We start from the raw sequence: 6,031 nt of genomic DNA, 5'->3' as shown, positions 1-6,031 counted from the left end.
ATTTATTTATTTATTTATTTTTTGTCTTTTGTCTTTTTTCCGTGTCCGGCAACGGATCGCAACCCTCAGTGTTGCCCCCGTACCGGACCGGGGACCGGCAACGGGATTGCAACCCTCGGCGTTGCTCCCACGCCTCGCTCAGCCAGTGAGCGGGAACCGGTCTGTATGTGGGATCCGAACCCTCGGGCGGGAGCGCCGCCACGCTTCCCAAGTGGCACACTTATCCAGTGCGCCACCGGGCCGGCCCCTAAGTCTTGTTTTGTCTGACTTGAAAACACTTATGCCACATTCTTCCATGTTATTAGTCTGAGCTTTGGTTGTCTACACTGTAAAATAGGGGTAATAATACCCTCCTCACGAGGTTCTCGGGAGTATCAAATGGGTAGTGAATGCATTTTAGTATACTTTAATAACACTTTACTTTATAAAACTAGACATGAAATTCTTATACATGTCTTTTGTGCAGATATATGAGAGTTTCTCTAGGGCATATACCTAGAAGGAATTACTAGGTTTAGGTGGTGCTTCCCTTCCATCATATAATGTTACTGGAAGAAAACTTCCACGGATAAGGATAAAGACTACCTGTCCCAGCTCCTCTTGCTTAATCTAAGTGGGGCAGTGTGCCTAGTTCTGGCTAGTGGAATATAAGCAGAAGTCAACTGTATCACTTCAATACAGACGTGGTTGAGCATCCGGAACGCCTTTCCCATCCATTCTCTCTTTCCCTTCTATAGTGACCTTGGAGGCCACATGGTGAAGATGGTGATGTCACAACATGGAAGGATCCAGGATTCTTGAGTCACCACTTGATGGCAAACTGCCCAGGAGAGCCAACTGGACTTTGAGCAAAAAACAAACTTTTGTGTAAAGCAGTTGAGATTTGGGGATTTTTTGTCACAGCATTTGACTACCACGACCAATATACATGTGTTGCAAATGTATCTGTGCCTTGTCTTTTCACTTTATGATATTTTGTATATAGATGTTTTGATTTTCATGCCATAAAATACATCAGTTTTTTATTGTATTGTTTGTGCTTTTGTGTCTTTTTAAAAGATCTCTCTGAAAGATAAAAAATCACCATTTTGCAGCCCTTAAGGAAATAACTGATACAGAAAGATCTTCAGTGGATGAAACCATTACGTGAAAGGTTGATAGAGAACTTTAGCAAGATCAGGCTGCCATCACCTAAATCCTCTGATCTGTTCTTAGCTGCACTAAGAGTGGGGACAATCAGATATATACCTCCTGATGTGACGCAACGTAAAGTACACAACACCAACTGTGAAGTATCATTGTTAGAAAAGTTCAGCCTTAATCTAACCAATTTTTAGTTATAGGAAGTATAGACAGGAGAGGAAAAAATTAAATAAACAAAATTACAAAGAAACAGAAAAACTCTAGAGTGTAGGAAACTAACTGATCCAGTTTATTCAATAAATCAATTTCCTGAAGAGAGAGAGAGATGATTGTGCTAAATTTAAAAAGGCTTAAGATATATAACAACCAAATATATTGTGTTTTGAACAAACCAAATATAAATAGACATTTTTGGTACAATCAGGGAAATTGAAATATGGACTGGATGTTAGATAATACCAAGAAAGGATCATTAACTTTGTGAGATGTGAGAATGGTCTTGCAGGTAGAAGATGTCTATATACTTAGGGATACAGGCTAGGTAGGTAGGGTTTAAATGACATGAGGTTTTGGGGATTTCAGCAAAAAGAACGAGGTAGAGAAGGAGGAAAGAACTAAAAAAAGAAGAGGAAAGGGAAAAGGAATAGATGATGTAAATGCGGCAGATGCTTAATATTTGTTGAATCCAGATAATAAGTATGTAGGGGTTCATCATAAAATTCTCTCTACATTTGTGTATTTTTGAAATTTTCATAATATTAATTTAAGTATTTTTTTCTATCCCAAGTGATAGAGATACTCTCCTTTATTTTCTTCTAAAGTTTTAAACTTGTGTTTTTCACAATTAGGTCTTTACCTGAAATTAAGCCTTGTGTATACTGAATGGTAGGGATCTAGTTTGCCTTTATTTCCATATAAATTAAAAGTTTTCCATGCACCATTTGTTGAACAGTCCATCTTTATTGACCTACAGAAAACTACTTATTTCATATATGTAAGATTTCAATATCTGCATGGATCTAATTCTAGGATCTCTATTTTTCTTCCATTGGTCTATTTGTCTTTTTGCTCTAGTAATACCTGGTCTTAATTACTATAGTTCTATATTTTATAGTGAGCTGTGATATTTGGTAGGATGAGATCCGGCACCTCATGTGTATAGTATGCCATCTTTTTTGTTAAAGGGAGGGGAGATAAAATACATTCATCATTGCTTGTATATACATAAACAAATACTGTAAGGATATATTAGAAAATAATATCTACCCTGCATGTGTCTGTGTGTGTTTAGGAAATGGGAACTGGGCTGATAACTGACCATGATAGAACGGAGACTTCATTGTACACTTTTTCAAATTTCTAAAAAATTTGAACTGAGAATATATACCCTGTTAAATTTTTATCTAATTAAAATTACATTAGGGCCGGCCCGTGGCTCACTCGGGAGAGTGTGGTGCTGATAACACCAAGGCCCCGGGTTCAGATCCCATATAGGGATGGCCGGTTCGCTCACTGGCTGAGCGTGGTGCTGACAACACCAAGTCAAGGGTTAAGATCCCCTTACCGGTCATCTTTAAAAAAAAAAAAAATTACATTAGAAGGTAGAAAATAATAAAACACAGACCTAGTTTTTTTTAACAATAATACCAAGTTCTCAGATAATAGTTTTTAATTCGATAGGTTATTTTAAATCCATGCTTTAAATCATGTTGAACATATATTTTAAACATTTATGTGAAATCTAAAAGGGTTATTTATTAAAAACAGTAAATAAATAGCCAAAAACGGACCTATTAAAAAACAAAACAGAAACTATGGGATGGCAAAGAATTTTAATTAAAAAAAATAAATAACTCAGAAGTTATAACATGAATGATAATGAGATCTTTAAATATATGCTCAAATGTACATGAGAGTGTACTTTTCAGTAACTTAAAACTTTAATCAAAATTATTTTTGTAGAACCTGAAAATATTGAGAATGAGAACATATTGAGAGGAAAAAGGGAGAGTAAAGTATTTGAATATTGAGTAAATATTCAAATACTGCCCACTGTGTTTTTAAAACATTTAAATCATTCTTGCCACCATTTTCTCATTTCAATCATTCAAAAAGCTGAAAGTAAGGTGAATTCTGTGTTGTTTCACTTCTTCAGAGTGGTTAGAAAAAAGCTGTTTATAAATTTTAAGAAACAAATTACTGTATTACAGACACATTTCTAAAAGGAGTAGAGGCAAGGAAATAAGACAGTATTTGTCTTATCAAGATAACACATTTCTTTCTTTTTTTTTTTTAAAGATGACCGGTAAGGGGATCTTAACACTTGACTTGGTGTTGTCAGCACCACGCTCTCCCAAGTGAGCTAACCGGCCATCCCTATATAGGGATCCGAACCCGTGGCCTTGGTGTTACCAGCACCACACTCTCCCGAGTGAGCCACGGGCCGGCCCCCAAAATAACACATTTCTGATCATTGATTGTACAAGTTTCCATAAGTTCTTTTTTATTTTTAAGTTACACCCAGGAGATATTTAAAACTCAATGAGACTGAAAATAAATGAACCCCATTATGTCCATTAGGTTGGCTATTATCAAAAAAATGAAATAGTTCTGATCCCCATACCAACCAGCCATCAAATGAAACAAACCAAAACAAAACAAAATAACAAGTTGTGATATTGTATGTATATTTTGGTTTTTGTCCACAGTTCCCAGCTTGTCCTAGCCTTCTCCTGCCTCTCTGTCTTAGAGCTGGCCATAAAGAAATCCTCTGACCTACCTTACCTGATTGTAGGTCATAAGACCCCCATTCAAAAAGGGGTCCTGCCCCATACCTGGGAGGAAGGAATGCTGCACAGAGAGGCCAAGCAGAATCTGAACAAACAGGCCTTGCTCAGTTTCCACACTCAGTCTGTTAGTGTTAGATCAGACCCTTTTTGTCCAATCAACATTTCTACACTTGTCCATGCTTCCCACATAATGAAGTCTCCAAAAAAAGAGCCAAGAGGACTGGGCTCAGAGAGTTTCTGGATATGTGACCACATGCACACCTGGGGAGGGCATGGAAGCTCCGTGCGCCTTCTCCCATACCTCATCCTATGAATCTTTTCATCTGTATCATTTGTAATGTCCTTTATAATAAATGGGTAAATGTAAGTAAGTGTTTGCCTGAGTTCTGTGAGCCGCTCAGCAAATCAATCAAACCCAAAAGTGGGGCTGGGATGGGGAGGGGTCATAGGAACCCAGATTTACAGCTGACTGGTCAGAAGCACAGGTAAAATAACCTGGAGCTTGTATCTGGCATGTGAAATGGTGCGGACACTATGAAAAATGGTCCTCAAAATATTAAACAAAATTACCATATGTTTCAGCACTTCCTCTTCTGGGTTTATACCTCAAGGAATTGAAATAAGGGACTGTAATAGGTATCTGTACACCCATGTTCATAGAAGCATTATTTACCATCGCCAAAAGGTGGAAGCAACCTGAGTGTCATTGACAGATGAATGGATAAACAAAATGTGGAATATATATACACAATAGAATGGTATTCAGCCTTAAACAGGAAGGAAATTGTGTCACATGCTACCACACTGAACCATGAAGACATTATGCTCAGTGATATAAGCCAATCACGAAATGAAAAATAATTCCACTTTTGTGATTAGTTTAATCGCAAGTGTGTATGATTCCACTTATATGAAGACCTAGAGTAGTTAAATTCATAGAAAGTAGAATGGTGGTTTCCAGGAGCTGGGGGAAGGGGCAAAATGGGGAGTTACTGTTTAATAAGTATGGAGTTTAAATTTTGCAAGATGAAAAAAGTTCTGGAGATGGTTGGTGGTGATGGTTGCACAACAATGTGAATGTACTTAATGCCACAGACCGTACACTTAAAAATGGCTAAAATGGTAAGAATTAAGTCTATTTTACCACATTTTAAAAAAAAAGAACCCTAATGACCTAATAGATCTAGACATTGAACATCAGTGGCTGCTAACATCACAAAAAAAGAGAAAACCAGACATTATGTTCCTCTTATGGAAAACACCACCACCACCTATGAATTTGTCTTGCCAAAAATATTGAACTTAAATCTGATCAAATTTCATGCTCTAGCTACCAAGTTATGGAAAATGCAGAGTACAGGGAAACATTAAACCACTCCACAGTGATGCAATCAGTAAAATTGAGACTGTAAGAAACACTAAAGGACAAACAACCTATATTCTTCACCAAAAAAAATCGCAAGGGGGAAAGAGAATTAAAGGGGAACTGATAGTTTAAAAGAATTTAAAAGACATATTAACCAATCAGAATGTGTGGATCTTATTTGGATCATAGTTTTTTGTTTGTTTGTTTTTTAAAGTATGACCGGTAAGGGGATCTCAACCCTTGGCCTGGTGTTGTCAGCACCACACTCTACCGAGTGCGCCACGGGCCGGCCTGGATCATAGTTTTTTAAAAATATTTTTAAAATATGACATTTATGAGGCAACTGGAGCCTCATCACTGACTGAACATTTCATGACATTATGGAGTTATTGTTAAAAAAAAAACTTTTTTTTTTCACGTTTTGAAAGAGATTTTATTCAGGGTTGGGGTGATTTCTTTCTTTTTTTGTTGATTTTTTTTATTTTTTATTTTGTCAATATACAATGTAGTTAGTTACTGTGTCCCATCACCGAAACCTCCCTACCTCCTCCCTCTCCCTCATGCCACCCAGGTGTGTCCCCTCCATTTTCTTGTTGTAAGAACTTCAAAAAAAAAAGTTGTGGTTGTTATATCTTCCTCTCCCCCCCGCCTGGTTTTTTTGTTGTTGTTGTTGTTGTTGATGATGTTGTTGTTGTTGTCTGTTTTGTGTGTGTGTGAGAGTGTGTGTGTGTGT

Source organism: Galeopterus variegatus, unplaced genomic scaffold (assembly GCF_000696425.1).
Source record: "Galeopterus variegatus unplaced genomic scaffold, G_variegatus-3.0.2 Scaffold3128, whole genome shotgun sequence".
Taxonomy (NCBI): domain Eukaryota; kingdom Metazoa; phylum Chordata; class Mammalia; order Dermoptera; family Cynocephalidae; genus Galeopterus; species Galeopterus variegatus.
Note: the sequence above shows the minus strand (reverse complement) of the source record.